Genomic DNA, 11,683 nt, shown 5'->3' with positions numbered 1-11,683 from the left:
AGTAGTTGTGGCTTGTGGGCTCTAGAGTGCAGGCTCAGTAGTTGTGGCGCATGGGCTTAGTTGCTTCACGGCACGTGGGATCTTCCCGGACCAGGGATGGAACCCGTGCCCTCTGCATTGGCAGGCGTATTCTTAACCACTGTGCCAAAGTCCTGTATGTTTTTCTTGGATATAAACATGACAGTGGAACTTGTGGTACTTGTGGTATAATCAGTATGACACATTATAGAGCACATTTGTAATCCTGCTTTCTCCTGACAACATCACACTCTCTCCCTTTTCAGATCTTTTTCGTTTGTTTCATATCCATAGTATAATTTCCATAGTTAAAAATGGGGTGGTATCATGTTAATTCCTAAACCAATTCGTGTTTTCTTTTAAAATTAGTATTTTAGTTGCCATCGTACACTTATTTTCACACAGATATGCAATCACAAGCTGTGCGCCCACGTATGCGTACACCCTGTGCTCTGCTCATGCCCTTTTTCATTCCTGATCACTCCTCAAATGGAACCTCGATGTGAATGGAAACAGTTATTTATTTGCATGTTTAATTTGTTCTGTTGATCACCCCCATTTCCAGAGCACTTTTTCACCCATGCCTTCACCTTCCACGTTACTCACATTATAGAAATGATCCCTCTTTATCCATTGAACAACTTTATCTGGACAGTCGTGATGACTCAGAAACCACTTCCAGGAGGGATGGCTGAATAGCTTAGTTACACAGCTCACTTCTTGCATCTCCCTTGACATTTTCTGTCTAAACTGGTATTCGTGTTATTTTGTAGTTTTGTTTTGTTTTGTTTTGTTTTTTGGTTGCGTTGAGTCTTCGTTTCTGTGCGAGGGTTTTCTCTAGTTGCGGCAAGTGGGGGCCACTCTTCATCGCGGTGCGCGGGCCTCTCACTGTCGTGGCCTCTCTTGTTGTGGAGCACAGGCTCCAGACGCACAGGCTCGGTAGTTGTGGCGCACGGGCTTAGTTGCTCTGTGGCATGTGGGATCTTCCCAAACCAGGGCTTGAACCCGTGTCCCCTGCATTGGCAGGCAGATTCTCAACCACTGTGCCACCAGGGAAGCCCCATTGTATTATTTTGTAATCTGTCCTGTTTAAGAATAAGTTTTGGCCAATGGCTGGTCACATTGAAGTTTTCTCAGTCTGTAAGTCCTGGTTCTTGCACCACTTTGTGTGTCGGTTGGGTTAATGTACATAAACCTGTGCATCTCCTACCCTGATTTGAAAAATCGTGTTAATTTACCTCAAGCTTTTTAAAACAATTTAGTGCTGTTAGATGGCTTAGAATATTGCATGTTTTGTAGTAAGTACTCAAAAGTTACTTTTTAAGAAAAAGGTATGTTAGTATTCTGTCATGGTTTTCATGATACACCTTTGTCTGCATTATATCCTGTTTGCTTTTCATTTGTACTTCGTTCTCAACAACATTGTATCTGAACCCAGTTAATGAATATAGAATGTGCTGTTTATTCCATATATTCTGGTAACCATTAGGCTAGATAATTAAGGGTACTGCATAGGTAGGGATTGCTCTACTTACTGGCTGTTAGAGAACTGGAGAAAATTAATATTTTATGTATTAATTTATAAGTGGAATTTACAAGTGATGGTCTTTCAGCATGTCTTATGCAAAACAACTGACACATACTACTTGTTAAAGTTATAAAATGCCTTTTCTTTATGGGTACGTAGTTTTATGGCAGATACTTAGAAAACTATATTGTTTTCTTAAAAATTGTTTTATCAAATTCTTCATTTCTCTATATTGTTTTACAATTCTAAACAGCCAATTAGTTAAATTGGATAAGCTTGTTTTGGCTTATTTAGCATTACAATTTATGTCATCTGTTCTTTTTTTTTTCTTTAACATCTTTGTTGGAGTATAACTGCTTTACAGTGTTGTGTTAGTTTCTGCTGTATAACAAAGTGAATCAGCTATACATATACACATATCCCCATATCTCCTCCCTCTTGCATCTCCCTCCCACCCTCCCTATCCCACCCCTCTAGGTGAACACAAAGCACCGAGCTGATCTCCCTGTGCTATGCAGCTGCTTCCCACTAGCTATCTATTTTACATTTGGTAGTGTATATATGTCAATGCTACTCTCACTTCGTCCCAGCTTACCCTTCCCCCTGCCCGTGTCCTTAAGTCCATTCTCCATGTCTGCATCTTTATTCCTGTCCTGCCCCTGGGTTCATCAGAACCTTTTTTTTTCTTAGATTCCATATATATGTGTTAGCATACGGTATTTGTTTTTCTCTTTCTGACTTACTTCACTCTGTATGACAGACTCTAGGTCCATCCACCTCACTACAGATAACTCAGTTTCGTTTCTTTTTATTGGATGAGTAATATTCCATTGTATATATGTGCCACATCTTCTTTATCCTGTGTCATCTGTTCTTTTGCATTTATTTACAGTAAGTATTCAGAATACACCTATAGTATAATATATATTTTTCTTCTCAATTACGAGACAACAGTCTGTTTAGTGTTAATTGGTATGTAAATATCATTCTTTTAATTCATGTTACCAGTGATTAAAATGTCATCACAGTGTTTCTCAACTGTAGGTCACATTCATTCAAAAGACATGCAGTCAGGGCTTCCCTGGTGGCGCAGTGGTTGAGAGTCTGCCTGCTAATGCAGGGGACACGGGTTCGAGCCCTGGTCTGGGAAGATCCCACATGCCACGGAGCAGCTGGGCCCGTGAGCCACAATTGCTGAGCCTGCGCGTCTGGAGCCTGTGCCCTGCAACGGGAGGGGCCGCGATAGAGAAAGGCCCGCGCACCGCGATGAAGAGCGGTCCCCGCACCGCGATGAAGAGTGGCCCCCGCTTGCCGCAACTGGAGAAAGCCCTCGCACGAACCGAAGACCCAATACAGACAAAAATAATAAATAAATAAATAAATAAATAGATAGATAAATAAATAAAAAAGAAAATCCTTTAAAAAAAAAAAAAAAAGACATGCAGTCAAATAGTGAGTGTTCTGGATAACGAAGCAGGGTGGAAAAGAGGTCGAATCCCCAGAGGTGAGGGCCTCGTGAGTGTGCGCTGACGGGGCCCTGGGACCTGGTGGGAGCGTGTGCAGCCGAAGCCCCTGGTCACTGGCTCGGGAACCTGGAGACCCATCCCTCCCAGCACTCAGCCCCCCACATCCTCAGGAGAGGGGTACCCAGCCTCGGGGTCAGGGCCCCCCGGACACAAGTGCCCGCTCCACCATCCGCCCCTAAGGACACCTTCCGTGGCTTCAGCTGTTGTGCAAGGGGAACAGAGCACCAGGCACACAGCAGGCATCCAGTAGCTGCTCCCTACGAGGGCGGCCTTCCTTGGCGACGGGACAGGTGACCAGGGAGGGCTCCCCGTGCCCACGGGGCACCGCCCACAGCCTTGCGGAGGACACCGTGGGTTTTCTCTCCTCACTCCCCAGTTTTCACTCTTTTCCATGGACTTCCCTCCTGTGGAAACCTGCCAGTTCTCCTGTTTTTAACCCTCTGCCTGTAGAGATGGAGAGGCGTCTGTGATGGACCAGCTTGAACTCCCAGAACTGGGATTCTGCGAAGAACGCGTTTCCATAACTAGGTCGACTCCGAGACGGCTCGGTGCAAGTCAGCGATGGAACGCTCAGCTTGATAAAGCTGCAGGTTGGAAGGGCACCGACAGAAAAATCTTCATGTTAATCTTCCTCCCAACTCTTTAAACTGGTAATAATGACAGAACTGTTCCTATAATCATTTTCACCTCAGGGAAATCCAGGAAAATACACATGATTTTGAGTGTCATTAGATAGATGATGAAAGAAATTACAAAGGAATGTGTATGACCCATAATGGAAATCTCACTGATGGAAGAGATCAACATGGTAGAAGGGATGCAGGAATCAAGCCCATTGGAAATAGGCTTGGATTTAACATTTTGGATAAACTGCAGATATTTCTTACTGATGGGATAATATCTGAATGTAATGAAGTTGAGAGGTCTATCAATAGTAGTTCCTCATTTACTCCACTTCAAAGAATTCCTCCTAGTGTCCAAACCAACGTTTCAAATACATATGGCAATGATTTCATGCCTCCTGCAGTGATGACACAAGACCACATCGAAAGACCTTACAAATGTAATGAGTGTAGGAAAACCTTTCTTAAGGACTCACTCCTCACTGGACATCAGATAATCCGTACAAGAGAGAAATTATATAAATGTGATGTATGTGACAAATTCTTTGTTCGAAATTCACAGCTTGTACATCATCAGAAAATTCACGGAGAGTCATGGTACAAATGTAACGTGTGGCAAAACCTTTAATGATAGCGCCACTCTCGGAAGACATCAGATAATCCACCCAGGAGCCAAATTATATAAATGTGATGTATGTGGTAAAATCTTTGGTCAAAACTCACAGCTTGGAATATTCATGCTGGAAGGAGAAGTTACAGATTTAATGACAGCTCAAACGTCAGTAGACATCAGAAAATTCAGACAGGAAAGAAATTGTATAAATGTGATGTATGTGGCAGAGCCTTTAGCTGAAATTCATACCTTGCCGATCAACGGGGAGTTCATACCGGAGAGAAACCATACAAATGTAATGAGTGTGGCAGATTCTTCAGTGTGCCTTCTAGCCTAACTTAGCATCAGAGGATCCATGCTAGTGAGAGCCCTTAAAAATATAATGAAGTTGGCGATGCTTTTAGCATGGCTTGATAGCTTAGGCTTCATGGGAAAATTTATGCTGGGTAGAAACCAGATAAATGTATTTAGTATAGTCAGGCCTTTAGAAGATGAATTCATTCTGGAAAGAATCCTCACAAATGCCATGAATGTGAAAAACCTATCCTCGTGGATCACATCTCACCAATAATCAGGAACTCCGCACCCGTCAGAGCATTACAGATGTACTGAATTTAGCAAAGCTTCTTGGTTGTGCCTTAAACTCAGGGATCACCAAATACTTCATAATTAAAAATGCACACCACAACACCCTCATGTAGAACGCTTTTGACACTTTTGGTCACCAACGTGTGGGGATTTTTCTCGCAAGTAATTCCTGGGACACCAGCTGGGTATCCCACAATTCAACTCAGCTGAGACAGTGTCTGCACTGGGATTGCATGAGGCCCTATAGGTCTCACAGGACTGACATCCCTCTCAACACACTTCAGATGGCAGGCACAAATCGAGGGTATCACCCGTGCTTCTCACGAGTACGCTATAGATCCTAAGTTTCAACAACGCCCCGTCACCCTCTGTAAACCAGGAGAAATGCATCTGCACATGGAAGTCACGTATTCACATGCATAAATGTCTGGTATATATTTTTGAACAAGTGAAGTTTGCATCTGATAACTGGAGTGTATGGATCCCCTCTGCATCTGTTTCTATTTCTGTTCTTTTTTTCTCTTGGTCCTACTTGTTGTGACATCGTTTTTGTTATTTTAGTTGAGTGCTGGGTATTATATATGAAAAACCGTAGAGGTTCTGGCTGATGCTCTTTTCCTTCAGAGTTTCCTCTGACGCAGACCCAGAGTACGGACAGGCTCTCAGTTTAGTCAGGGACTGAGTGACTGGAGGCTGGGAGTCCTTGTAAGCCTCAGTCTCAGCTGCCTTCACCCACCTTCCCCCCCACCCCCACCCCAGGGTGGAGCCTTCCAGGGTCTCCATCTGGAAGCCTGCGGTGCTTCCCAGGGCCCCTCCTTCTTGGCAGGTCCTGAAGCCCAGTGTTTGTCTCCTGAGCACCATGAGGTTACTGCAACTCAGCTGCTCAGCCAGTTTCTACAGAGTGTTGGGCTCATTTTCTGTGCCTTCCTTTTCTTGGGGAGCTTGGTCCCTAAAGTCCTGGCTGACTTGTCAGGCCTGCACTCGAATTTTTGTCTTCCCAGCCCCATGGAACTGTCCAGAGCTCTGTTAGCCAGTGCTCTCTGCTTGACTTTTCACGGTGTTTTCTTCCCAGAGTCAGATGCCCCCAGTGAAGGAGCGGCCCTCTCAGTCTCCCGCTCCCTCACTGGGTTTCCCTTTTGTTTGGAATCTTGGACCCTTCGGTTGCGGATGCCTCAGTACCTCTTTGACGCCTTCAGACATCTTTAAAAACGTATTTAGCTTTTCTAGTTCTTGGTGGGCTGACCTACAGCGTGCTCACGTATAGAACTGGAAGTGGGGGAAAACTGGTGTTCCCTCCCTCTGAAGCAATACGTAATAGTCATCGTAAATATACTGATCATCTTTATTTGATATGGGAGAAAGCAAGAACCACTGGTCCTTGCTCAGTCCCCACTATTCTGTTTCTAATCAGAATCCCCAGGTTGCCCATGCTTGGCCACTTGAACTTGGAAAGAGGATGGAGCAAGTGGCCCACTCTGCCCAGAGACAGAGGACCTGTGCTCCGGCTGCTCTCGTGGCCACTGTGCCGTCCTCCCAGGCCCGCACTGGTCTCCCCTCCTCCCCTTGCCCTGTGCCAGCCCAGGGCGGGCTTCGTGGTGACGGGCGGTGGCTGAGGAGGTGGGAGGGGTTACGTGACCTTTATTCTGTGAACTGATCCCATGTGAGTTTTCTCTTTAAGTGCTTAAAAAAAATGACTGCTTAGTCTTCCCTCCAATTTCATTTTAAAGGTGAAAATGAAGATTTTATTCTTAAAGTTGAGTGCAGTGATTTTAGTCTTTTTGAAAGCAACAGATGAGATTTGAAAAAGACATCTCAGAGAACTCCAGTGTATAAAGCCGAGAAAAGAGAATGTGTTCAGGCTGAATTGTGGGCGGGAGCCCAAACTGTGCCTCTGTGTCTCCCAGAGTCTGCTAATTCCTGAGATGGGTGGATATAGGACTCCAAACACCCTAAGGTGTTTAGGACCCTAAGGTCCTAAAATCACAACTTAGTCTGCCTGTGTCAGGAGTGTTGGTTGTCACAGCAGAGGTTTGGGTGGAGCCAGGAGCAGTGGAGCCTGTGCCGGGGGGTCAGAGAGCAAGGGGGGGTGGAAGCGCAGCCCAGCCAGGAAGGTATGGGGGGATGGGGGATGACGTGGGGACAGAGGAAGGGGTGACACCTGGCGGGGTCCGAGGGGCCGTGGCTGTCACAGCTCCTGAACATCTACGCGGCACCCACGGCACAGCCGAGGTCGAGAGGCTCTGGTGGGAAGAGTCCCCAGCCTGTCTCGAGTACCGCTGAGTTCACAGCAGGGTCCAGCACTCCACTGTGGGTTCATTTTCAGTGCCCTTAACAAGGCCGGATCCAGCACTTGCTGAGCTGAGTCAGGGGAACTGACCTCAGAATCAGAGTGAGGTAAAATAAGCTCAGTGACTCCTCACCCAGGGTAGATTCTAGGGATGCCCTTGAGTTTAGGTGGTGCCCTTCCAATAGCCTCACTGGCAGCGTTTTTAGTAGGAGGAGGTGGCAAAACCCCTCTTAGTTCTAGTGTTTTTGGTTTCTGAAACAGTTAATACTCTTCAGTAGCTTTGTGTTAATTTATTGTTAAAAATTTTGTTCAATTTTTTAAAAATTAACTTGTTTTATCTGTATGGCTGAGTTGGGTCTTAGCTGTGGCACGTGGGATCTTGAGGCGTGCAGGCTCTTTCGTTGAGGCGTGCGGGCTTCTCTCTAGTTGCCGCACGCAGGTTTTCTCTTCTCTAGTTGCGGCGTGCGAGCGCAGTAGTTGTGGCGTGCGGGCGCAGTAGTTGTGGCGCGCGGGATTAGTTTTCCCACCGCATGTGGGATCTTAGCTCCCGGACCAGGGATCCAAGCCGCGCCCCCAGCATCGTCAGGCGGATTGTTTACCACGGGACCAGCAGGGAAGTCCCTCTTCAAGCGCTACTTTCAAACAGTATCCTTTCCAAGCAGTGTTTGAGCGGGGCGGGGTGGGGGGGGTGGAGGTGCGGGGCGCGGATGCCCTCTTCCCCGCACACTCATCCTGCCGTCTTCTTGGAAGTCGTCGTCCCCCCGCACCCCTTCTCTGCCCCGTTGATGGCGGCCTGAGCCGAGCCCTCCCGTCTCCATGGAGCCCCTTGTGACCGGGTCGGTTCCGGGTTCCGGGCTCCCGGGAGACAGTGGCGGAGGCGGAGCCATGGCGCCATTTCTTCTCGAGAGGCGGTCGCGGTGACAGTGGAGGTGGTGAGGTGCCCGGCAGTGAAGCGGCAGCCAGAGGCGCTGCACCCGTCCCCGAGGGTGGGTGGTGGAAGGGGCCACCTGGGGGCGCATTTCCGGCGCCGCGACGCAGGGCCAAGGCCATGGCGAGGAAGAACTTGGCCTCGGCTCAAGTCACGGAAGCGGGGCGGGCGCCCCCGGCCCCAGGAGCACAGCGAAGAGTGCAGGGAGGTGAGGGCGGCGGGGCTGGGGCCCGTCAGACGGGGCCTGGCGAAGCGGCGGGGTTTGTTTCGTCTGGTAAGTACGGCTGCGGGCCCAGGGCGTTGTGGCCTCCGTGCGGAAGGATTGACACCTGGTCGGACGCGGCAGCAGGTTGTGCGGACGCTGCGTGGAGGATGGTGGGGGCGGGGGAAGAGGGATTGGTAGAAACCACTGGCGGAGGAGTCGTTCTGCGAACACGGGTTGAGCTCTTTGGGCAAAAAGTTTAAACCCCTCAACGTCACGCATCTTACGAAGCCCGGAGCAATGTATATACTACTTTAATTAAGTGTACATACTGCTTACGTGTGTAACGTATATACCCTAACATCTTCAGATATTCACCGAGCGCCTGTTCTGTGTCAGGCACTGTTCTACTCACTACGTAGGAAGGGTTACGTGGCCCAAGATCTCTTTGTGCAGAGAGATAGAATGAAAGACTCCGTGAGTTCAGTTTGAGAAAATTCAGCGCGTGGATAGAACTGCTGCAGAAGCAGCGGCCGATGCCGGGTGTGTGCACGGGAGGCCTCGGCGTGGCAGCTCTCCTTGCGTTTCCAGGACCCTCTGTCCTCCCCGCTCTACTCCTGGAGCTCACACATCCTCGCCTGGCACACCTCCATTTGGGTGGACTTCGGGCCTTTTGAATTCAGCACAGGCCCAAACTGTCTTTTCCTCACATCTATTGCTGCCCCTGAGATTGGTACAGTTTTGTACCTAGTCAGGTGGTCAGAAACCCAGGAGACAGCTTTGCCTCGTCCTCCTAGTCTCCAGGCCCTGTAGAAGGTACCTTTCCCGTGTCTTGGAGGCCGAGTCTGAGGTCCACTGGTGAGATCGGGACCCTCTTCTTCCATCAGGTTAACTCAAGGAGGGGCTGACCCCAGCGGCCTCTCTGTCCCGCCCCAGCCGTGCTGGGTTCCTCATCTGGGATGTTTTGTTTTCCTGTAGCTTCTTTGTAAATATGCTGTTCTCTCAGAGAAGGAGGCCTTTCTTCTTTTTTTTTTTTTTTTTTTTTTTTAAACAGTCAATTGCCTTTTTTAATTTTATTTATTTTATTTATTTATTTATTTATTTATTTATTTTTGGCTGTGCTGGGTCTTCGGTTCGTACGAGGGCTTTCTCTAGTTGCGGCAAGTGGGGGCCACTCTTCATCGCGGTGCGCGGGCCTTTCACTATTGCGGCCCCTCCCGTTGCGGGGCACAGGCTCCAGACGCGCAGGCTCAGCAGCTGTGGCTCACGGGCCCAACTGCTCCGTGGCATGTGGGATCTTCCCAGACCAGGGCTCGAACCCGTGTCTCCTGCATTAGCAGGCAGATTCTCAACCACTGCGCCACCAGGGAAGCCCGAGGCCTTTCTTCTTGCCCTGTCTTCTGCTGGCTAGCTCTTAGCGCTAGCTACTGCTGAGTAATTCGGTAACTAGCTCTTCTGGAGAACCAGTTTTGCCCTGTGTATAAAGATCCTCAAAAATGCTCATATTCTGACAGGAGCCGTTTTATTTCTGCTAAGGAAATGGTTCTTGCCTGGAGGAAACTTATGCGTAACGATGTTCACCATAATAACTTCCAATGTGATTTACATTTTTTACTGGTTAGAAAATTATAAGAGCAATACGCCACTTAGAAATCATTTTAAAGTATGAGTACCATGAAGTTCGCGTTCCACAGGGGTTTAACGTCTCCCACTTTGCCTCCCAGCCTTACCCCGTTTCCCGTTTTGCCCTCACTTTGGGAAGGAATGATTTCTGGTGGTCCCGTTCTTGTGGTGGGTGGACTCAGTGGGCTGAGGCAGTGACTTCTGACCCCTCTTTGCCTCTCTCCTGAGCGGCCAGGAGTGTGTGTGAGCCCACAGCGTGCAGAAGGCAGTTTTGACCTTACCGATTTCCCGGAAGTGCCTTATTTCGTCCCTTACCAAACAAGGCTGTTTAAGGATTCTTTCTGATTGTTCCCTAAGCCACGAGGAAGACCTGGGTAAAGTGATCGAGCTCCAGGAAATCCTGGACGAGCAGTCAAGAGAGCAGAGCCAGGGACGTCACTGGGGTCGGGTTTGACCCCTGGTCAGGGAACTAGATCCCACATGTGTGCCACGACACAGAGCCCACAAGTGGCTTAATCCAGACTCAGTCTTCAGTTTACACACTGGGAAATTCCTCCACCAATGTGTATATAAGCTGATGCCCTTTAAAATACGCTTGTTTCTGCATGTAAATCTGCTCACTGAGTCCACCTGACAGTTAATGGCTGGTGACACTCCTGAGGCCCCCTGGGTCCTTTGTTGAACAGCAGTGGGGAGGGACCTTCTAACGAACCATGCCCCTGCCCTTCTCTGTACCTGTGAGTCAGCTCTGGTGACAGTGCAGAGTCCACTAGAGATGGCAGTGGGAGGCGACAGCCTACGGAGGCAGGGCACAGGCCACGCCCGTCGTTGCACCTTGGCGCTTTTAAAACACTGACCATACTTGTTCTTGAAGTCTGTAAGTTTTTGTTTTTCCTATTTTAGGCAAAAAAGCAGTTACAAGAAATGCAACATAATCAGGTACTTAGATCTCTAAATCGTTTAGAAATCTGTTAAGAGGTGAATTGAGCTGGGCTCATAGTTACTATCATTACTACACACGTTTAGCCGAAGTCTACGCTAGTCCACTGCTGTAACGTATACAGCACCCCTGGACTTGTACACTGAATGTGTTTGCGTTTCAGATGCACTTCGAGCCTGGCAGTTGGGTGTGGTTCGGAGTGCTGGGTCCCTTCTGGGCTCGGCTCACTTGATACAGCACCCCTGGACTTGTACACTGAATGTGTTTGCGTTTCAGATGCACTTAGAGCCTGGCAGTTGTGTGTGGTTCAGAGTGCGGGGTCCCTTCTGGGCTCGGCTCACTTGATACAGCACCCCTGGACTTGTACACTGAATGTGTTTGCGTTTCAGATGCACTTAGAGCCTGGCAGTTGTGTGTGGTTCAGAGTGCGGGGTCCCTTCTGGGCTCGGCTCACTGGAAAGCTGACAGCCCAGGGAGCCAGGGCACAGGCCACTCAACGTCGTCGCTGCTCGGCTCTCCTTGGCGCTTTTAAAATAATGGCCATGCTTGTTCTTGAAGTTTAGAAGTTCTCGTTTTTCCTATTTTAGGCAAGGCAGAGAGGAAAAATGAATGGAAAATGTAATAAATGCTTATCAGACATTGTTGACAAGCTTCTTTCAGAATCTAACAAGAGGCTTCAGCTTCATCTTAAACGGCTGCTCGGGCAGAGACGGTGCGCTAGCACAGCGTCCCTGAAGGCCCCTTTACAAAGAGGGCGCCATTGGTCATGTCCGTGCCGCAACGGAGATCCCCCGTGCTGCGACTAAG

This window comes from Balaenoptera acutorostrata, chromosome 19 (assembly GCF_949987535.1).
Source record: "Balaenoptera acutorostrata chromosome 19, mBalAcu1.1, whole genome shotgun sequence".
Lineage (NCBI taxonomy): Eukaryota > Metazoa > Chordata > Mammalia > Artiodactyla > Balaenopteridae > Balaenoptera > Balaenoptera acutorostrata.
This window is presented reverse-complemented; position numbering follows the sequence as displayed.